This window comes from Ranitomeya imitator, unplaced genomic scaffold, assembly GCF_032444005.1.
Source record: "Ranitomeya imitator isolate aRanImi1 unplaced genomic scaffold, aRanImi1.pri SCAFFOLD_590, whole genome shotgun sequence".
NCBI classification, from domain to species: Eukaryota; Metazoa; Chordata; class Amphibia; order Anura; family Dendrobatidae; genus Ranitomeya; species Ranitomeya imitator.
The window spans coordinates 200,135-224,362 of NW_027193464.1; the positions used below are offsets into that span (position 1 = coordinate 200,135).

Genomic DNA, 24,228 nt, shown 5'->3' on the forward strand with positions numbered 1-24,228 from the left:
ACCCTTTGCGTCCCAGAGCTTCCAGCAAAACAATTAGACAAGCTGGACAGAAAAAATAGCAAAGAAGAACTTAGCTATACAGAGCAGCAGGCCACAGGAATGATCCAGGGAAAAACAAGTTCAACACTGGAACATTGACAGGAAGCCAGGATCAAAGCATTAGGTGGAGTTAAGTAGAGAAGCACCTAACGACCTCACCAGATCACCTGAGGGAGGAAACTCAGAAGCCGCAGTACCACTTTCCTCCACAAACGGAAGCTCCCAGAGAGAACCAGCCGAAGTACCACTTGTGACCACAGGAGGGAGCTCTGCCACAGAATTCACAACAGTACCCCCCCCTTGAGGAGGGGTCACCGAACCCTGACCAGAGCCCCCAGGCCGACCAGGATGAGCCACATGAAAGGCACGAACAAGATCGGGAGCATGGACATCAGAGGCAAAAACCCAGAAATTATCTTCCTGAGCATAACCCTTCCATTTAACCAGATACTGGAGTTTCCGTCTTGAAACACGAGAATCCAAAATCTTCTCCACAATATACTCCAACTCCCCCTCCACCAAAACCGGGGCAGGAGGGTCAATAGATGGAACCATAGGTGCCACGTATCTCCGCAACAATGACCTATGGAATATGTTATGTATGGAAAAAGAATCTGGGAGGGTCAGACGAAAAGACACAGGATTAAGAACCTCAGAAATCCTATACGGACCAATGAAACGAGGTTTAAACTTAGGAGAGGAAACCTTCATAGGAATATGACGAGAAGATAACCAAACCAGATCCCCAACACGAAGTTGGGGACCCACACGGCGTCTGCGATTAGCGAAACGTTGAGCCTTCTCCTGGGACAAGGTCAAATTGTCCACTACATGAGTCCACATCTGCTGCAACCTGTCCACCACAGTATCCACACCAGGACAGTCCGAAGACTCAACCTGTCCTGAAGAGAAACGAGGATGGAACCCAGAATTGCAGAAAAATGGCGAAACCAAGGTAGCCGAGCTGGCCCGATTATTAAGGGCGAACTCAGCCAAAGGCAAAAAGGACACCCAGTCATCCTGATCGGCAGAAACAAAGCATCTCAGATAGGTTTCCAAGGTCGGATTGGTTCGTTCGGTCTGGCCATTAGTCTGAGGATGAAAAGCCGAGGAAAAAGACAAGTCAATTCCCATCCTACCACAAAAGGCTCGCCAAAACCTCGAAACAAACTGGGAACCTCTGTCAGAAACGATATTCTCTGGAATGCCATGCAAACGAACCACATGCTGGAAGAACAATGGCACCAAATCAGAGGAGGAAGGCAATTTAGACAAGGGTACCAGATGGACCATCTTAGAAAAGCGATCACAGACCACCCAAATGACTGACATCTTTTGAGAAACGGGAAGATCTGAAATAAAATCCATAGAGATATGTGTCCAAGGCCTCTTCGGGACCGGCAAGGGCAAAAGCAACCCACTGGCATGAGAACAGCAGGGCTTAGCCCGAGCACAAATCCCACAGGACTGCACAAAAGTACGCACATCCCACGACAAAGATGGCCACCAAAAGGATCTAGCCACTAACTCTCTGGTACCAAAGATTCCAGGATGACCAGCCAACACCGAACAATGAACCTCAGAGATAACTTTATTCGTCCACCTATCCGGGACAAACAGTTTCTCCGCTGGACAACGATCAGGTTTATTAGCCTGAAATTTTTGCAGCACCCGCCGCAAATCAGGGGAGATGGCAGACACAATTACTCCTTCCTTGAGGATACCCGCCGGCTCAGATAAACCCGGAGAGTCGGGCACAAAACTCCTAGACAGAGCATCCGCCTTCACATTTTTAGAGCCCGGAAGGTACGAAATCACAAAGTCAAAACGGGCGAAAAACAGCGACCAACGAGCCTGTCTAGGATTCAAACGCTTAGCAGACTCGAGATAAGTCAAGTTCTTATGATCAGTCAATACCACCACGCGATGCTTAGCTCCTTCAAGCCAATGACGCCACTCCTCGAATGCCCACTTCATGGCCAGCAACTCTCGGTTGCCCACATCATAATTTCGCTCAGCAGGCGAAAACTTCCTGGAAAAAAAAGCGCATGGTTTCATCACTGAGCAATCAGAACCTCTTTGCGACAAAACAGCCCCTGCTCCAATCTCAGAAGCATCAACCTCGACCTGGAACGGAAGAGAAACATCTGGTTGACACAACACAGGGGCAGAAGAAAAACGACGCTTCAACTCTTGAAAAGCTTCTACAGCAGCAGAAGACCAATTGACCAAATCAGCACCCTTCTTGGTCAAATCGGTCAATGGTTTGGCAATACTAGAAAAATTGCAGATGAAGCGACGATAAAAATTAGCAAAGCCCAGGAACTTTTGCAGACTTTTCAGAGATGTCGGCTGAGTCCAATCATGGATGGCTTGGACCTTAACAGGATCCATCTCGATAGTAGAAGGGGAAAAGATGAACCCCAAAAATGAAACCTTCTGCTCACCAAAGAGACACTTAGATCCCTTCACAAACAAAGAATTAGCACGCAGGACCTGAAAAACCGTTCTGACCTGCTTCACATGAGACTCCCAATCATCCGAGAAGATCAAAATGTCATCCAAGTACACAATCAGGAATTTATCCAGGTACTCTCGGAAGATGTCATGCATAAAAGACTGAAACACTGATGGAGCATTGGCAAGTCCGAATGGCATCACTAGATACTCAAAATGACCGTCGGGCGTATTAAATGCAGTTTTCCATTCATCGCCTCGCCTGATTCGCACCAGATTATACGCACCACGAAGATCTATCTTGGTGAACCAACTAGCCCCCTTAATCCGAGCAAACAAATCAGATAACAATGGCAAGGGGTACTGAAATTTAACAGTGATCTTATTAAGAAGGCGGTAATCTATACAAGGTCTCAGTGAACCATCCTTCTTGGCTACAAAAAAGAACCCTGCTCCTAATGGCGACGATGACGGGTGAATATGCCCCTTCTCCAGGGATTCCTTCACATAACTGCGCATAGCGGTGTGCTCAGGCACGGATAAATTAAACAGTCGACCTTTTGGGAATTTACTACCAGGAATCAAATTGATAGCACAATCACAATCCCTATGCGGAGGTAGGGCATCGGACTTGGGCTCATCAAATACATCCCGGTAATCAGACAAGAACTCTGGAACCTCAGAAGGGGTGGATGACGAAATTGACAGAAATGGAACATCACCATGTACCCCCTGACAACCCCAGCTGGACACCGACATGGATTTCCAATCCAATACTGGATTATGGGCTTGTAGCCATGGCAACCCCAACACGACCACATCATGCAGATTATGCAACACCAGAAAGCGAATAACCTCCTGATGTGCAGGAGCCATGCACATGGTCAGCTGGGTCCAGTACTGAGGCTTATTCTTGGCCAAAGGCGTAGCATCAATTCCTCTCAATGGAATAGGACACTGCAAGGGCTCCAAGAAAAACCCACAACGCTTAGCATATTCTAAGTCCATCAAATTCAGGGCAGCGCCTGAATCCACAAACGCCATGACAGAATACGATGACAAAGAGCAGATCAAGGTAACGGACAGAAGAAATTTTGACTGTACCGTACCAATGATGGCAGACCTAGCGAACCGCTTAGTGCGCTTAGGACAATCAGAGATAGCATGAGTGGAATCACCACAGTAGAAACACAGCCCATTCAGACGTCTGTGTTCTTGCCGTTCAACTCTGGTCAAAGTCCTATCGCACTGCATAGGCTCAGGTTTAAGCTCAGGTAATACCGCCAAATGGTGCACAGATTTACGCTCACGCAAGCGTCGACCGATCTGAATGGCCAAAGACATAGACTCATTCAAACCAGCAGGCATAGGAAATCCCACCATGACATCCTTAAGGGCTTCAGAGAGACCCTTTCTGAACATAGCTGCCAGCGCAGATTCATTCCATTGAGTGAGCACTGACCACTTTCTAAATTTCTGACAATATACCTCTATCTCATCCTGACCCTGACAAAGAGCCAGCAAATTCTTTTCTGCCTGATCCACTGAATTAGGCTCATCGTACAGCAATCCGAGCGCCAGGAAAAACGCATCGATATTACTTAATGCAGGATCTCCTGGCGCAAGAGAAAATGCCCAGTCCTGAGGGTCGCCGCGCAAAAAAGAAATAATAATCAAAACCTGTTGAACTGGATCACCAGAGGAACGAGGTTTCAAGGCCAGAAATAGCTTACAATTATTTTTGAAACTCAGAAACTTAGTTCTATCTCCAAAAAACAAATCAGGAATAGGAATTCTTGGTTCTAACATAGATTTCTGATCAATAGTGTCTTGAATCTTTTCTACTCTTGCCGAGAGCTGATCCACAAATGAAGACAGACTTCTAATGTCCATCGCTACACCTGTGTACTGAACCACCCAAATGTCTAGGGGAAAAAAAAGGCAAAACACAGTGCAAAGAAAAAAAAATGGTCTCAGAACTTCTTTTTTCCCTCTATTGAGAATCATTAGTACTTTGGGCTTCCTGTACTGTTATGAAAGGCAATTCAGTATCACAATGGACACGGAGGTCAGAGCACATACAGTGATCTGACAATAACCCAAAATAATAGAACGAGCTCTGAGACGTGGGAACTCTGCAGACCGCAATCCCTAATCCTCTCCAAACAACACTAGAGGCAGCTGTGGATTGCGCCTAACTCTGCCTATGCAACTCGGCACAGCCTGAGAAACTAACTAGCCTGAAGATAGAAAATAAGCCTACCTTGCCTCAGAGAAATACTCCAAAGGAAAAGGCAGCCCCCCACATATAATGACTGAGTTAAGATGAAAAGACAAACGTAGAGATGAAATAGATTCAGCAAAGTGAGGCCCGACTTTCTTAACAGAGCGAGGATAGGAAAGATAACTTTGCGGTCTACACAAAACCACGCAAAGGGGGCAAAAAGACCCTCCATACCGAACTAACGGCACGGAGGTACACCCTTTGCGTCCCAGAGCTACCAGAAAAACAATTAGACAAGCTGGACAGAAAAAATAGCAAACAAATAGCAAAGAAGAACTTAGCTATACAGAGCAGCAGGCCACAGGAATGATCCAGGGAAAAACAAGTTCAACACTGGAACATTGACAGGAAGCATAGATCAAAGCATTAGGTGGAGTTAAGTAGAGAAGCACCTAACGACCTCACCAGATCACCTGAGGGAGGAAACTCAGAAGCCGCAGTACCACTTTCCTCCACAAACGGAAGCTCCCAGAGAGAATCAGCCGAAGTACCACTTGTGACCACAGGAGGGAGCTCTGCCACAGAATTCACAACACATGCCCCCATAATTACGATATGCTTCGAGGATGGAGTCTAAATGCTGAAAAAGCCCAGAGCAAAGGTTAGGAAATTTCTCCCCCAATACAGCAGAATAGTAGAGAAAGCCTGAATCCAGTTATTAAACGATTTAACTGGAATCGATTTCTTTTTATCGTCCGAATCATCCTTCCTTTCAAATCTATTCTGCTGGTCCCTACCAGAAGGTAAAAGGGAAAATAAGTCAATGAATGCTCTGCTCCATATTAGCTCTTTTACAGCAGAGCTCAAATGAAAACCCAGCGGGGACACTTTACATGTAAGAGATTCTTTTAAAAGAATCTCAGGCATACCTGGCTTTAACCCCTTCCCGACCTTTGACGCATACGCTGCGTCATGAAAGTCGGTGCCATTCCGACCCATGACGCAGCGTATGCGTCATGGTTTGATCGCGTTCCTGCGGGTCGGGTGACCGGGGTCAATGAAATGTCACCCGACCCGCAGGTACGTGAGGACCTCTAGTTGACCCCAGGGGGGGTGGCTTTGCCCCCCCGTGGCCACGATCGCTCCTGTGCCCTCTGTTTCACCCCCCTCCAGCTCTGATTGGAGAAAGCGTCCATGTGACGCTTTCACTCCAATCAGCGGTGGAGGGGCGGAGTGAAACATGTCTGACATCACTCTCCAGCTTCATCCCTTCCATGGAAGCTGGAGAGTGAGGTCCCTGCGTGCCGCACCCGCCGCCGCCACTGCCAGATCGCCGCCACCCGCTGCCAGATCGCCGCTGCCCGCTGCCAGATCGCCGCCGCCGCCGCTGCTAGATCGCCCCCTGCTGCCTGATCGCCGCTGCTGCCGCCTTCCGGTACTCCCCCCTCTGCCTCCCTCTCCCCCCACCATCCGATCCCCCCCCCCCCGCCATCCGTTAACCCCTGCACTCCCTCCCACGCCCCAGGAATCAGCCCCCTGCCCAGTAATCACTCAGGCTACTACATCTCCCCTGCCCCCTCCTCCCCCCCCCTCCCGCTCCTGACAGCCACCCTCTGACCCCCCCTCCCCCCCCCCCCCGTGATCACCCACCCCAGTGATCACTTTGATCACCCCCTGCCCCCCTGATCACCCCCCCCCCCTGCTGCTGCTGGCTCCTGCATTACCTCAGGCCCCTTCGCTTGACTGCTCCCCCGTGCCCCACTGATTGCCGCCTGTCCGCCTTCCCATCCACTGATCGCCACCTGTCCGCCTTCTGGTACTCCCCCCTCTGTCTCCCGCTCCCCCAACCGTCCGATCCCCCCCCTGCCATCCGTTAACCCCTCCACTCCCTCCCACACCCCAGAAATCAGCCCCCTGTCCAGTGATCACCCTTCCTTGCTGCAGGCTCCTACATCTCCCCTGACATCCACCTTCTGCCCCCCCCCCCCCCCCGTGATCACCCGCCCCAGTGATCACTCTGATCACCCCCTGATCACCCCCCCCTTACTGCTGCTGCCGCCTCCTGAATCTCCTCAGGCCCCTTCGCCTGACAGCTACCCCGTGCCCCGCTGATCGTCGCCTGTCCTCCTTCCGGTCTGCTGATCGCCGCCTGTCCGCCTTCCAGTACTCCCCCTCTCTGCCTCCCGCTCCCCCCGCTGTCCGATCTCCCCTCCCAACCGCCACTCCCTCCCACGCCCCGGAAATCACCCCCCTGCCCAGTGATCACCCTTCCCTGCTGCAGGCTCCTACATCTCCCCTGCCCCCACATTTCCTCCGCACCTGACAGCCACCTCCTGCCCCCCCCGCCGGTGATCACCCGCCCCAGTGATCACCCCCCCTCCCCTCCCCCCCCCCGCGCTGCTGCTGCCGGCTCCTGCGTCTCCTCAGGCCCCTTCGCCTGACAGCTCCCCCGCGCCCCACTTATCGCTCCCGCGTGATCGCTCCCGCGCCCTGCTGATCGCTCCCGCGCCCTGCTGATCGCTCCCGCGTGATCGCTCCCGCGTGATCGCTCCCGTGCCCTGCTGATCGCTCCCGCGCCCTGCTGATCGCTCCCGCGTGATCGCTCCCGCGCCCTGCTGATCGCTCCCGCGTGATCGCTCCCGTGCCCTGCTGATCGCTCCCGTGCCCTGCTGATCGCTCCCCTTACTGCTGCTGCCGGCTCCTGCATCTCCTCAGCCCCCCACGCCTGAAAGCCCCCTCCTGCAGTAAAGTTTCACTAAACACTCACACATACACACACGCACACTAATAAAGCTTAGTTTTTTTACACGCACGCACACACAATGTCCCGCTCGTCCCAGTCACAAAGGCTGTACTCGGCAGAGGAGGCATATTCTTTTATTGCCTCCGAAGCTGATAGTGAGGGAGAGGACCCCACTTTTCTGTATTCCTCCCACTCTTCCTCCTCTAGTGACACCGACTCGCCACCCCCAAGATGTCGCAGGTCGAGAAATCGTCCGGAGCCCAGGGGAGGGGAGCCGGAGCCCAGGGGAGGAGAGTCGGAGGCCGGGGGAGAAGACCCACAACCAAGTGTGAGTAACCCCCAACCTAGTGCTAGTCACGCCCAACCTAGCACTAGTACCCCCACCTGGACCCCCGTCCCTGAAAATTTTGCTCCACGGATTCCTGATTTCATTCCCCAATCAGGAATCCAATTTGAGACTGCCAACCTCAGGGAAATAGACTTTTTCAAAGTCTATTTCTCGGAGTCAATCGTCAGTCTCATGGTGGAGCAAACAAACTTATATGCCCTGCAATTTTTTGCCCAAAACCCAGTTTCATCATTTTCTGCTTGGAGTCCCGTTAACTCTGCAGAAATGTTGAAATATTGGGGACTGGTCCTTCATATGGGAATTGTGAAGAAACCAGAACTTCGCCAATACTGGAGTACTGATATTTTATATCAAACTCCAGTATTTGGCATGGTTATGAATCGCAAACGTTTTGAGGCGATTCATAAATTTCTCCACTTTAGGGACAACACGGACATCCTTCCCCGCGATGACCCGAATTTTGATAGACTGTTCAAAATTCGGCCGGTCATCGAACACTTCAGCAACAAGTTTGCTGAAGTGTACATTCCCCAAAGGGAAATTTGTGTGGATGAATCCCTCATCCACTTCAAAGGGAGGCTTCAGTTCCGTCAGTACCTGCCCAGCAAAAGGGCGAGGTACGGGATTAAGCTCTATAAGATCTGCGAGAGTACCTCAGGGTACACTCTCAGCTTTAGAGTTTATCAAGGAAAGGACACCAGGATCCAGCCCCCAGAATGTCCACCTGCTCTGGGGGTGAGTGGGAAAATAGTGTGGGATTTGGTCCACCCACTGCTTGATAAAGGTTACCATCTGTACGTTGATAACTTTTATACAAGCGTCCCACTCTTTCAATCCCTCTCTGCCAGAGCTACCGTTGCTTGCGGTACCGTGCGCAGAAACCAGAGGGGTCTCCCTTTGTCACTAATTGAGCAGGTTCTCCCAAAGGGTGAGAGCCGGGCCCAATGTAGTGGCAACATGCTTGTGGTCAAGTTCAAAGACAAAAGGGACGTCTTTTTCTTGACAACAATCCATGGTCCCGGCACCACGGCCACCACCGTTCGAGGTACCACAGCACAGGTCCACAAACCGGACTGTGCGCTGGGGTACAACAAACACATGGGGGGAGTTGATCTTTCTGATCAAGTCCTCCAGCCCTATAGTGCCATGCGGAAGACAAAGGTGTGGTATAAAAAACTGGCTGTGCACATCGTACAAATGGCACTGTATAACGCATACGTGCTATCACGATGTGCAGGCCAGACCAACAACACCTTCCTTCAGTTCCAGGAGGCGGTGATAAAGGCCCTGATGTTTGGAGACGAGGAAGGAGCGGGCCTCAGCACTGCTGGAACTCAAGGATCCCGTATGGTACCAGGGCAACATTTTCCCGGTGAGGGGCAAAAAAGAAAAAGGTGCCGGGTATGTTATAAAAGGGGGATAAGAAAGGAAACTCGTTTCCAATGTGAAACGTGTCCCGACAAACCTGGACTGTGTTTGGATGAATGCTTCAGAATTCATCACACGTCCGTGGACTAGCCACATCCTGATATTCGACTACAGCACTCACCCACACCAGGCTGATATACACAATACACCACACACACCAACCTGACGTACACTACACCACACACCAACCTGACATACACTACACCACACACACCAACCTGACCCTACGTCAGGTTGGTATGTGTGGTGTAGTGTATGTCAGGTTGGTGTGTGGTGTGGTGTACGTCAGGTTGGTGTGTGGTGTAATATACATCACACACACACACCAACCGGACGTACACTACACCACATGTACAGTACCCACCAACTTGATGTGCACTACTCCACACTCGCCAACCTGACCCTACGTCAGGTTGGTGTGTGTGTTGTAATGTATGTCAGGTTGGTGTGTGGTGTGGTGTACGTCAGGTTGGTGTGTGTGGTGTAGTATACACCACACACACACCAACCAACCAGACATACTACACCACATGTACACTACCCACCAACCTGATGTACACTACTCCACACTCGCCAACCTGACCCTACGTCAGGTTGGTGTGTGTGTTGTAGTGTATGTCCGGTTGGTGTATGGTGTGGTGTACGTCAGGTTGGTGTGTGTGTGGTGTATACTACACCACACACACACCAACCTGACGTACACTACACATCCTGATGTACACGACGTACACTACACACCAACCTGATGTACACTACTCCACACTCGCCAACCTAACCCTACGTCAGGTTGGTGTGTGTGTTGTAATGTATGTCAGGTTAGTGCGTGGTGTAGTGTACGTCAGGTTGGTGCGTGTGGTGTAGTATCCAACACACACACACACCAACCTGACGTACACTACACACCACCCTGATGTACACTACTCCACACTCGCCAACCTGACCCTACGTCAGGTTGGTGTGTGTGTTGTAGTGTATGTCCGGTTGTTTGTGTGTTGTGGTGTACGTCAGGTTGGTGTGTGTGTGGTGTATACTACACCACACACACACCAACCTGACGTACACTACACATCCTGATGTACACGACGTACACTACACACCAACCTGATGTACACTACTCCACACTCGCCAACCTAACCCTACGTCAGGTTGGTGTGTGTGTTGTAGTGTATGTCAGGTTGGTGTGTGGTGTGGTGTGGTGTACATCAGGTTGGTGTGTGTGGTGCAGTATACACCACACACACCAACCTGACGTACACTACAACACACACACACCAACCTGATGTACACTATGTATGTCAAAAAGTCAAATGGCGCTCCTTCCCTTCTGAGCTCTGCTGTGCGCCCAAACAGTGGTTTACCCCCACATATGAGGTATCAGTGTACTCAGGAGAAATTGCTCAACACATTTTAGGATCCACTTTATCCTGTTGCCCATGTGAAAATGAAAAAAATTGAGGCTAAAAGAAAATTTTTGTGAAAAAAAAGTACTTTTTCATTTTTACGGATCAATTTGTGAAGCACCTGGGGGTACAAAATGCTCACTATGCATCTAGATAAGTTCCTTGGGGGGTCTAGTTTCCAAAATGGGGTCACTTGTGGGGGTGCTCCAATGTTTAGGCACACAGAGGCTCTCCAAACGCGACATGGTGTACACTAAAGATTGGAGCTAATTTTTCATTCAAAAAGTCAAATGGTGCTCCTTCCCTTCTGAGCTCTGCCGTGCGCCCAAACAGTGGTTTACCCCCACATGTGAGGTATCAGTGTACTCAGGAGAAATTGCTCAACACATTTTAGGATCCACTTTATCCTGTTGCCCATGTGAAAATGAAAAAAATTGAGGCTAAAAGAAAATTTTTGTGAAAAAAAAGTACTTTTTCATTTTTACGGATCAATTTGTGAAGCACCTGGGGGTACAAAATGCTCACTATGCATCTAAATAAGTTCCTTGGGGGGTCTAGTTTCCAAAATGGGGTCACTTGTGGGGGTGCTCCAATGTTTAGGCACACAGAGGCTCTCCAAACGCGACATGGTGTACACTAAAGATTGGCGCCAATTTTTCATTCAAAAAGTCAAATGGTGCTCCTTCCCTTCTGAGCTCTGCCGTGCGCCCAAACAGTGGTTTACCCCCACATATGAGGTATCAGTGTACTCAGGAGAAATTGCTCAACACATTTTAGGATCCACTTTATCCTGTTGCCCATGTGAAAATGAAAAAAATTGAGGCTAAAAGAAAATTTTTGTGAAAAAAAAGTACTTTTTCATTTTTACGGATCAATTTGTGAAGCACCTGGGGGTACAAAATGCTCACTATGCATCTAAATAAGTTCCTTGGGGGGTCTAGTTTCCAAAATGGGGTCACTTGTGGGGGTGCTCCAATGTTTAGGCACACAGAGGCTCTCCAAACGCGACATGGTGTACACTAAAGATTGGAGCTAATTTTTCATTCAAAAAGTCAAATGGTGCTCCTTCCCTTCTGAGCTCTGCCGTGCGCCCAAACAGTGGTTTACCCCCACATATGAGGTATCAGTGTACTCAGGAGAAATTGCTCAACACATTTTAGGATCCACTTTATCCTGTTGCCCATGTGAAAATGAAAAGAATTGAGGCTAAAAGAAAATTTTTGTGAAAAAAAAGTACTTTTTCATTTTTACGGATCAATTTGTGAAGCACCTGGGGGTACAAAATGCTCACTATGCATCTAGATAAGTTCCTTGGGGGGTCTAGTTTCCAAAATGGGGTCACTTGTGGGGGTGCTCCAATGTTTAGGCACACAGAGGCTCTCCAAACGCGACATGGTGTCCACTAAAGATTGGAGCTAATTTTTCATTCAAAAAGTCAAATGGTGCTCCTTCCCTTCTGAGCTCTGCCGTGCGCCCAAACAGTGGTTTACCCCCACATATGAGGTATCAGTGTACTCAGGAGAAATTGCTCAACACATTTTAGGATCCACTTTATCCTGGTGCCCATGTGAAAATGAAAAAAATTGAGGCTAAAAGAAAATTTTTGTGAAAAAAAAGTACTTTTTCATTTTTACGGATCAATTTGTGAAGCACCTGGGGGTACAAAATGCTCACTATGCATCTAGATAAGTTCCTTGGGGGGTCTAGTTTCCAAAATGGGGTCACTTGTGGGGGTGCTCCAATGTTTAGGCACACAGAGGCTCTCCAAACGCGACATGGTGTCCACTAAAGATTGGAGCTAATTTTTCATTCAAAAAGTCAAATGGTGCTTCTTCCCTTCTGAGCTCTGCCGTGCGCCCAAACAGTGGTTTACCCCCACATATGAGGTATCAGTGTACTCAGGAGAAATTGCTCAACACATTTTAGGATCCACTTTATCCTGTTGCCCATGTGAAAATGAAAAAAATTGAGGCTAAAAGAAAATTTTTGTGAAAAAAAAGTACTTTTTCATTTTTACGGATCAATTTGTGAAGCACCTGGGGGTACAAAATGCTCACTATGCATCTAGATAAGTTCCTTGGGGTGTCTAGTTTCCAAAATGGGGTCACTTGTGGGGGTGCTCCAATGTTTAGGCACACAGAGGCTCTCCAGACGCGACATGGTGTCCACTAAAGATTGGAGCTAATTTTGTCATTCAAAAAGTCAAATAGCGCTCCTTCCCTTCCGAGCCCTGCCATGCGCCCAAACAGTGGTTCCCCCCCATATATGGGGTATCAGCGTACTCAGGACAAATTGGACAACAAGTTTTGTGGTCCAGTTTCTCCTTTTACCCTTGGGAAAATAAAAAAAATGTTGCTAAAAGATCATTTTTGTGACTAAAAAGTGAAATGTTCATTTTTTCCTTCTATGTTGCTTCTGCTGCTGTGAAACACCTGAAGGGTTAATAAACTTCGTGAATGTGGTTTTGAGCACCTTGAGGGGTGCAGTTTTTAGAATGGTGTCACTTTTGGGTATATTCAGCCATATAGACCCCTCAAACTGGCTTCAAATGTGAGGTGGTCCTTAAAAAAAATGGTTTTGTAAATTTTGTTGTAAAAATGAGAAATCGCTGATCAACTTTTAACCCTTATAACTTCCTAGAAAAAAATTTTTTTTTTTCCAAAATTGTGCTGATGTAAAGTAGACATGTGGGAAATGTTATTTATTAACTATTTTGTGTCACATATCTCTCTGGTTTATCAGAATAAAAATTCAAAATTTGAAAATTGCGAAATTTTCAAAATTTTCGCCAAATTTCCAATCTTTTCACACATAAACGCAAAAATTATCGACCTAAATTTACCACTAACATGAAGCCCAATATGTCACGAGAAAACAATCTCAGAATCGCTAGGATCCGTTGAAGCGTTCCCGAGTTATTACCTCATAAAGGGACACTGGTCAGAATTGCAAAAAATGGCAAGGTCTTTAAGGTCAAAATAGGCTGGGTCTTGAAGGGGTTAAAACAGCATTACAACTACCAGAGTTAGTATCATTGAAAGAAGATCTGGGAGCAGAAGAAAGAACGCCACTGCCCAGATAATCTTCCAACGCCTCCCTAACCAAATCTTTTACATTAAGGGGATTTACAGACAATGGGACATTTAGGCTCTCACCACTTCCGTGAAGCCTCCGGTCCTGCGCAACGTGGATGTCAGCACTCAAGCCTGCTCCTGCAGGCGAATGCGAGCGATGAGGAGGGCGCATCACATCTCGGCTGGGCGCTGCAGACGGAGTCATCCAGGATCTGGCGGCGGCAGACGCGGCAGCTGGGGAGCTTGGAATGATGATCTCACCGCTACCAGGCTCAGAAATGAGCCATGATCCCTGGAACGCTGCAGCGCTTATACGGCTACAGCGGTTAGATGGGGCTTCTGACGTAGCCGCTGGCAGAGGAGATTCTTCCGGATCATCTGTTCTTGACGCGCTGGACGTAGCTGCAGAATCCGGCGCTTGAAGATGAGACGTCAGCCGGCTCCTATGCAGATCTCGCGGCGGACTCCGGGACTTCCGCCGTGACGACTTCCGCCTGTTACTGCGTGCCGACATAGTGCCTTCCGGTACCAGCGAAGATGGTGGCGACGGGAAATACACCACTCTCGCCCTGCGATTCCTCCTGGGGCTCCGACTTGACCTCGCCGGCGTTGAGGGAGCTTCATCCTATTAAGGGGAGGGCGACAACCTAGGCGCAAGAGAAGCCGACACCTCTATATCAGAGGTAGGTTTTACAGCCGGTCTCATAGCCAGGCAACTCCGCAACCATTCGGCGCCGCCCTCCGCCTCCGCCCTCTGGATTAGCTGTTGCAGGAGGGAATCCATCAGCTGTCTTCTATCTTCGTCAGGTGACTGAGAGACAGCTGATGGAACATCTGATTATATAGAGGGAATTCTTCCCGCACTTTCTGAATAAACCAATCAGAACCCTTAGAAAGTGCGGGAATAAACCTGTCAAAACCAGGCAGAACCTGCTCGCGCAATAGCGCAGCTTACTAGTTAAATTAACTTATTCATTAAAAGCTTCAGTACCGCATAAAAACCTATTAGAACATATATACCGGAACATGTATAAAAAAAACAGAAGGGAGATACGGGGAGAGGCTGTGTTATCATGCGACCCCCTTCATATTCTTCGAAGGGGGGGCGTCCATTATATTTATATATCACCACTATAGTATAGAGAAGGGCACAAAACCAAAGCAAACTTCATTTTATTTGGAGAAGCAAACATAATAAAAGTATATTTGTTCTTATTCCTCTGCTTTACAGCGATCGCATAGCTGCCTTTCTCCATCTTCATCATTCCCGCTTTGTGAATCAGTATCGGAGCTGGGGAGAAAAGAAGAATGTGCTCAATATTGCCCAGTGCACAATTCTGCATAGTGAATGTGTCTGGTGTGGCACCTCGGCGACATTGTCACCTCCTAAATTATTATACATTCTATACTATAATCGAAGAAGCCGAGTCAGATCACAATAGAAGATAGCAATGGAGATCAGAGTTGAGGGGTGTACAAACATTTGCTATGTGGAGTCCATTTTATTTTATAAAAATGTAATGTCTACCCCCTCTACACAGCAATGTTTCCACACATTAATTCTTATCTCCTTTGTTTTCCGGGAGCCTCGGAGATGTCTGTACCTGCAATCAGAAGGGTCTAATGCAGACAGCCGGGCTGTGGAGATGTGCAAGGTTTTGGCCAACTGATTTTCTTCATTACCTCTCTTACCACCTCCTGCCGCCCCTGTCAGTGAACAACCCTAATGTATTCTGTGCTGATAGGCTGTGTACCTTCAGAGCAAAATCCATGTATTCCTGCCCAAGATGGCTGATCTAGACGTTGCTCAGTGTTCATTGTCACTTTTTTATCGAAGGGCGGCTTTAGTCACCTGAACGACACCGCTGCTCAACAAGGCTTCGTGCAGGACCTTCAATGATGTTGGAGATCAACTGATCTGAGTGTTCAAGGTCCTGACGTACTGCAGGAAGCCTCGGTCAGCGGTGGCAGCATTAGGGGGTTTAACCCTTTCAACGCTCCGGTAGATGATATGTGGTGAACTGTCATATATACCGGAGTGTGGTACAAACCTCCTCACAGTTCTAATGCAGTGTTCCCCAGCCAGTGTGCTAATTAAATATTGGCTGCATGATGGCCTCAGTCGAACAAACCAACCCTGCATGATGTGAGGGACCATCGTTTAGTGTCCGGTGCGTGGCTGTGCACAATTAGACCGATAGTGGCTCATCACCAACTACTGAGCGACAGTTGCTTAATGGTTGTGTGTAAAGTCGCCTGATGCTAAAATCTCATGGACAATCGAGGTGCTAGATGTGGGTGATCAGACGATAAATCCTCCCTTGTAAAAGGACTTTCACAAGACTCTGCACCTACACTTTCATCTGGTTGGCTTCATCCTGTTTCTCCAGGGCATCGATTATTATGTTTAGAATTCTGTACACACGCCGACTTCTGACCTACAGAAAGAGTGATGTGATTGAGGATGGAGAACAAATGGGAACGTGGATAAATATGTGGCAGGACATTACCTGGATGGTAAACACCTCTTCCTCACCGGAACACTTCTTTACTTGTTCACCGTTTTCCACAGGAACCCAATGCGAAATGCTATTGAATATTGCATGTGACACCACGGCCTCAGGCTCTTTTAGGATTCCATCCACCTCTTTTTTCAGTCACAGGAACCAATGATTGTTGAGGAGAAACTTTGGACAAGTCATAATTGGAGTGTGCAGAACCCTAGAAAAAAATAGACATCTTAATAAGGACAAGGATTCTGAGTCAATTTGAATTGTACATCAATCGCCATTGTGAAGCCTCTCCGTAAACCGTGCTATAAATGATAGGAAGCATGCTCATCAACATATGTAAGTCCTAAATGAATGGGATTCTTCAGAGAGAACTACACAATTATATCTCCGTGGCTGATGCATACAGCCACTAGGTCTTTAACAGGGTTAGAGTACAGACTCTCACACAAATTTTAAGACCCCCATCGCCTTGATGCGACTTGGGGTTCCAGAGAGATTCGCCTAAAACTGGGACCCCATCTATCCAAAATGCTTCCAATGCATGAGAAAAAACATGCCCAAACTCTGAGGTCACCACTCTGTGGTTGTAAGTCCTGAAAACGAGCCCTTTTAGGGGAAGAAAGCCCAGGGTCTGCCCTTCAAATAGACATCAAAACCGAGTTACTGATTTATGCATTTACAGTTTGTCTCCCAGCCATCTTTCCTCACAGGCAGTGTGAAAGCAAGTAAAGACATGCCCCATAGGCAAATCCTCACCTCCGCTTCCTCCTCTAGATGGCCAGTGCTGTCACTGCTCAAGTCTAAGACCTCACCCCTTAAAGAAATAGAACAAGAAATGATATTGAAGCAAGCAGACAATAAAGTATTTGAAGTGATATTGAAGCAAGCAGACAATAAAGTATTTGAAGTGATATTGAAGCAAGCAGACAATAAAGTATTTGAAGACTGGTCACTACAAGCAAGAGTGGAAACACTACAGGCTGAGCCATCTACATTCAAGGTGTAGTGCAGTGTTTCCCAACTCCGTTCCTCCAGAGCCACCAACAGGGCACGTTTTCAGGATTTCCTTAGTGTTGCCCAGGTGATGGAATTATTACCTGTCCAGGTGATGCAATCATCACCTCTACAATTCTAAGGAAAACCTGAAAACATGAGCCGTTAGTGGCTCTTGAGGACCGGAATTCTCACAGCAGGAGGCCCGTTCCATGTAAATTACCATATCGTGAGTTGGGTAACAGCAGCCCATTTCCCCTTGTTCCTTCCTGGCCTTAAAACAAGGGTGGAAAAAATCAAAGTCCTAAATGAATGGCATTCTCCATAGGGAGCAAATCAATCACATCTCCATGGCGGTGTCACGTGGCCACAATATCTTTCAGAGGGTGAGAACAAGGGGTCTCACCAACATTTTATGACTCCTCTCTACTTCCTACCACTTAGTTAACAGAATATCGTTCATTTTGACTGAAATTAAAGTGAAATGCTGCATTGAATCAAGAACAACTAACATTATGCGGAAAAAAAGCATGCCACTGTTTTTCTGGTGAAATTCTCTATAAGATTGACATATCACACGCTTGGGGAAAGTTTTATACTCCCCTAACCCCCCCCCCCCGCAGTTCCCTGTCAAAATGGCCGACATTTTAATTATTTGGCGGATAGCTCTGCAGCCTAACTGCACAGCCTCTAGCTGTTTTAGGGGTTGGAAGCCAAGTAAATTCCTCAGATTTTAAGACCTGTTTCGTCTGGCTGTGACTTGCGGTTCCGGAGAAACTAGGCCGTGGTTCTGAGAGCCACCACTCCCGTGCCATAAGCACCAGACATTCGCCCTTCCCAGAGTGGACCGCTGACAGTCTGTTTTTCAAATAGACACTGAGACCCCGTTGCTGGGACTTGTGGTTCCGGAGAAGCGTACCTGGAACTGCAAGAACTCCCCTTCCATCCGATTGACAGTATCGAGAGATGAATAACGAGGGGAATGAGCATCTCTTACCCAGCACCACCCATGGGGAATGATATTGAAAGGGAGCCCACGATCTCGGCCCCTGTTGTACGGTACCCCAAGTTACAGCTGGGTGAGGATGGTCTTAAAATTTGTGGCAGAGTCTGTGCTCTCATGCTCTGAAAGATTTAGTTTCTGAGTAGGTCAGCCACGGAGATATCATTGTTTAAAGGCACTCTGCCAGCAGGTTTTTACTATGAAGGCAACAAGTAAACTTGAAATCTCTTGCTCAGCAGTGCTTTCATTTTTGTTAACTTTATTTTACATCTTTTCAATTTAGTGATATAACATTGTTGAAACCAAAGGCACTTGTCAATTTCAATAGAAAGCCTGGGGTGGGGGAGAGGCACCTTTCTCAAATCTTCTGCTTTGTTGAATGTACAGAAACATTTAGGGTAAGTTCACACAGGGCGTTTTTTCTGCTTTTTTTCTGCAGTAAAACCTGATCATCTTGGCAGGAAAGAAGCTGCGTCAAAAACGCAGGTTTAGGTGCCTTTTTGGTGCTTTTTTTTGTTGCGTATTTGATGCGTCTTTGGTGCTTTTTCTTAGTGCGTTTTTTTTTTTCTATTTGTCCAGGCTAATGTCCTTGGATTTTCAGCAGCAAAAATGCAGCAAATAATGTTACCTGCATTTTTTTTCAACACCCATTCAAGTCAATGGGTGAAAAAACGCAGCAAAAAGGCTGAAAGAAGTGACATGCTCTCTGTCCAAAAAGCGCAGTAAAGCACAAAATACCGATCAAACAAAACACCAATGTGTGTGCATGAGATTTCAGAAATCTCATAGTATTTGCTGGTACTGTAAAAAGCAACTGAGAATTAGTATAAAAATGCAGCAAAAACGCAATGTGTGAACTTACCCTTATTGAGAGTCCTCAGCGGTTGATGCCTTTTAATGGGTAACTGAAAAGATGGTAAAGTCCAAGGACTTAATCAGCCTTTATTATTATTATTAGAAGCAGAGAACCAGCAGAGGGCGCCTCTTATGAACTCAAGCCTGGGAGCTTTCTAGGAAAGTTCCCACGATCTAGGAACAACCAGCAGAGGGCGCCTCACCGCAAATGAAGGTAAATATAGGTCAATGACCTACTTTACCTTCATTCTACGGGGTTTTGCAGCAAGGAGCAGCGCTGCATTAGCTGAACTCCTTGCTGCAAAATATTTTAACCCCTTCAGATGGATTTACATCGTGGGACTTTACAGATCTTCGGAAGGTAAGGATATTTTTTTACAGATCGATGGTCTTCAGTGAGTGGATTGAGCGTAGAATAAAATATTACAACAACCTTTGTTATTTTTGCATTAAAATACGTTTTAATAATGTGTTTGTGTATTTTTTAACCCTTTACTACTATTGGATTAATAATGGATAGGTGTCATAATTGACGCCTCTCCATTCGCCTCTCCATTATTAATTTGGCTTAATGTCACCTTATAATAGCAAGTTGACATTAACCCTTCATTACCCCATATCCCACCGCTACACGGGAATGGGAAGAGAGTGGCCAAGTGCCAGAATAGGCGCATCTTCCAGATGTGACTTTTCTGGGGTGGCTGGGGGCAGGTGTTTTTAGCCAGGGGGGGCCAATAACCGTGGACCCTCTCCAGGCTATTAATATCTGCCCTCAGTCACTGGCTTTACTACTCTGGCGGAGAAAATTGCGCGGGAGCCCACGCCAATTTTTTCCGCCATTTAACCCTTTAATTTAATAGCTACAGCGCCCAAATTTTGCATATACACACAACTAACATTAGTAGTGTGGATTATGCAAAAAAAATGGGGATATGAGATGGTTTACTGTATGTAACCATGTCTCATATCATGTCGGGTTTAGGAAGGAGATAGCAAAGCCGGTAATTGAATTACCGGCTTTAAAGCTATCTAGCGCTGTATGAAGTAATAATATATATACATATGTGTCTACTGAGATATATATATATATATATATATATATATATATATATATATATTTTTTTTTTTTTTTACACATGGATCCCTTGTATAGCGTATGTCGGTTTTGCAAGCCTGTGAGAAAAACACGCAGTACGGATGCCATACGGATTACATACTGAGGATGCCATGCACAAAATACGCTGACACACCCTGCCTACGGAGGAGCTACGGACCACTTTTTTGGGGACTTTTCAGCGTATTACGGCCGTCATATACGGACCGTATTGTCTTACGCTGAGTGTGACTCCAGCCTTACTTTCAGAAAACAGGACAAGCTAGAGGAGGTGGTTACTTACAGTCATATGGTGTACTTCTCCTGGTCTTTGTCCGTGCTTCAGCACTAGGAGGCACTCCAGGTAATTAAGGATTTGCTGTTGTTGTTCTTTAGCTATGCTCCCTGCACGAATCTTTCTGATACACATCAAAACTCCGGTTTGGCGACATCCAGAATTTTCTGAGCCTCCGCTGCTATCATTATTAGTGTATTCAATGCTTTATATCTAAGAAAAAAATTAAAACATATTTAGTGAGTTCATCTGAAAACCCGGAGGTGGATTAAGTATTTATTGTTATTAAATATACACAAATCATAATAGCTCATAACTCACCTTTTGCCAAAAACTTCCTTTGAAATCCCTTTGGACAGCCTAGTCTGGAGGTCTTTGGTCACACCTTTGAATATTATGAAGGAATTGTACAAATCCTGATTCTCATGTGCCAGGTTGGATGCCCTGAGTTGATGGTGGACAAACCTCTTCAGATGCTTCAAGTAATTGAATACTGTTTGGGATATGAGCTTCAAATCCTGTAGCTTGGTAAAAAAATGAGATAGCCCTCTCGATGTCTAGCACGAAGTTCAAGGTCACATGTTCTGGGTCCATATAGTAAAGGAATCTTGCAGCGTTCTCAACCTCTTGCTTGTAGTTTTGAACACACAGGGTCTTTTGTAAATAATCAGCAAACCTTTGCAGAATAGGATCACTTAGCGAATGACGCTTATAAAGACCTGCAGTCTTTATCTTTTTCCTGACATCAGTTGACCATTTTGTCCACAGAATTCTATAATTTTGGAGGAAAGAACAGCAAGCCAGCGTTGAGATATTTTAGCAACCATAAGAAGCCATGAAAATATATTGCCCATAAACTAACTTCTGTGTTCGCGAATCCAAGGTACTGGGTCCCTCTTCATCCTCATTTTCCATTGCTGAAGAGTCGTCTGTTTCTTCTGCGAGATCCACAGATGCTTGTCCCGGGTCCACACAGGTAGGTATGTCCACAGGTGCTTGTCCCGAGTCCGCACAGGTAGGTATGTCCACAGGTGCTTTTCCTGGGTCTGCACAGGTAGGTATGTCCGCAGACACATCTTCAGAAGCCTCGACTGGATCAGCAATGTTGCTGTCACAGGATTTGCTGGAAGAGATTGTTAGCAGTTTATCATTTACAAGACATTAGAAGATAAAAAAAACTTGGGTGTGTATCCTTCTCATGTACATACACTGCAACAGGTACCAGGGGTGAGTGAATCAACATGCACAGCTGCATAAAGCTATGAAAATTCCCCCCACCCCCAATTTATATTATATCTCTCTGACTTAGATACTCCCAATAGGCTCGTCATTCTCCAATCTGTCACCAAAGTCTTCAGGGTCCATGGGGGTGGGGATCCCGCCACACCGTAGGGACTGACAGTTGGCGCCTCTTGGAGCATCCTGTAAAATGATAAACACACACTAGGACGCATATAATTCCTGTGTATATACACCGAAATAGGTGCCAGGGATGAGTGAGGCCAAGAGCACATATATTCTAACCTCAAGCTCTCTTGGATATTGCATTCTTTATCCTGCCAGTCATCCATACGGGCTGGAAATTCCTCCGTAGGTGCTTGCTCAGTACTGGTGGAAGGTGTCTGTGTCTCTACATCTTGGACAGTCCTGTAAATTATAAAAAGCCAATTGATTACCGGACAAGTAGACATTCGAGGCATAGGTGGACAAATGGGGGACATACCTGGCCATTGGCTTGTTTAACACAAGGAATCCTCTATTCTCCAGGAAAGGAACCACGTTCTCTACGGACCCAAGAGACATGTCTTCATAGTTGATGGTCTCTCCCTTTGATGCAATTTTCATGAGGTTATGCCTGACGGTTGCCAAAGTAGATTTTCTCTGGTCATCCGTGTCAAACCTACCACACCGCCGCTTGAGATGTTTGGCGAGTATGGTTGTTACTCTGTGGCAGTTGGGACAGGGCATGGGCATCCTAGACAACCTATTAAAATAGAAATGCAAGGTTTGTAATGCAGGGTTGGAATTATAAAGGCGAAGTCACATTTGTGATGTGAATTTGCACCTTAAAATTTGGTGTGAATTTACAGTCTACTAATGGCCACTGCTTCACTCTCCCCAGGTCAAGGCACTCTCCATCTCCTCCTTCATAGCTGATCATGTGACCAGCACCGCCAGAACTCGTGGAAAGTGCAGCAGCAGCAGCATGTCCCCCTGTCCCTTGTAACCGAGTCCCTGATTCCTGGCTGCCCCTTTTGAGAGACAGCAGAGGTCCTTCCTGAGTATTTATCACCTTTAATAGACATACATGTACCAGAACAGATGAGACCTACACATTTGGATTATAATTGCGATTACGGCCCTGCTTCTCCAGAACCGCAAGTCACAGCAACCCGAGCCATAACAGTCAATTGGCTCCCTATGCAGAATGGCATTCATTTAGGACTTTGAAATTCTTACATCCTCGGCAATAAACAAGAGGAATGGGAGGCAGCTACCCAGACTAGCTACGATATGTGGTTCCAGAGAAATTGACCCAAAACAGTGACACCGCTTACCAAACACTTTCCAATGTTTTACCTTTAAAAGGGATCTTTCATCAGGCTTTTGCTACCTCATCTGAGAGCAGCATAATGTAGGCAGAGAGACTCGGAATTCAATGAGAAATCACTCAGGTTGGCAGCTACGGCCGTTCTGACATAAAGTTTTTATAAACAGAAAAGCAGAATTGAAGAGCTGTCCCTCCCCCACACCAGGCTCTTAATAGAGAGATTTTTAGGGCAGACACAAGTGCCTCTGGTCAGACACTGTTAAATCACTAAAGGTACCTTCACACTGAACAACATTACATTGATAGCGATCCGTGACATTGCAGCGTCCTGGATAGCGATCTCGTGTTTGACAGGCAGCAGCGATCAGGATCCTGCTGTGACATCGCTGGTCGGAGCTAGAAGGCCAGAACTTAATTTCGTCGCTGAATCTCCCGCTGACATCGCTGAATCGGCGTGTGTGACGCCAATCCAGCGATGTATTCACTAAAATATCGGGTTACTAAGCGCAGGGCCGCACTTAGTAACCCGATGTTTACCCTGGTTACCCGGGGACTTCGGCATCGTTGGTCGCTGGAGAGCTGTCTGTGTGACAGCTTTCCAGCGACCACACAAGGACTTTCCAACGATCACGGCCAGGTCGTATCGCTGGTCGTGATCGTTGGAAAGTTGCTGAGTGTGACGGTACCTTAAGTCAATAACTGGGAGATAAAGATAAGAAAAACACATATTGTAGAGCGACAGATCAGAAGTTTTTCAACCCCTGCAGCATGGTGCCTTCAGGTTACATGGCAACCACCTGCTAACAGAGTCCCTTTAACATGGTGTCCCTTCTGAGAGACAGCAGAGGTCCCTCTAGAGCGGTGTTCCCCAAGTTCGGTCCGCAAGAGCCACCAACAGGTCATGCTTTTAGGATTTCCTTAGTATTGCACAGGTGATAATTGCATCACCTGGACAGGCAAGCATTCAATGACCTGTGCATTACTAAGGAAATCCTGAAAACATGACCTGTTGGTGGCTCTTGAGGACCGGACTTGGGGAACACTGCTCTAGAGAGACAGCAGATATCATTCCTGAGTACCTATAGTTTACTTTGCATTCACCTTCAGGCTATGTGCACACGTTGCAGATTTGGGTGCAGAATTTTCTGCACAAAATCTGCATCTCCTGGCAGAAAAGACAAAGGCAGATTTGATGCGCTTTTCTTGTGGAT

The 24,228-nt window shown here is 47.0% G+C and overlaps 1 long non-coding RNA gene across 1 annotated transcript; it reads right to left on the reverse strand.

The window, feature by feature from the left end:
* Nucleotides 1-20,493: 20,493 nt before the first annotated feature.
* Nucleotides 20,494-21,816, reverse strand: LOC138653380 (uncharacterized). The gene is made up of 3 exons (XR_011315858.1): nt 21,329-21,816; nt 20,788-21,238; nt 20,494-20,679 (listed from the first exon to the last, which is right to left on the reverse strand). It is a non-coding gene; the product is annotated as an uncharacterized lncRNA (long non-coding RNA).
* Between the last annotated feature and the right edge of the window lie 2,412 nt (nt 21,817-24,228).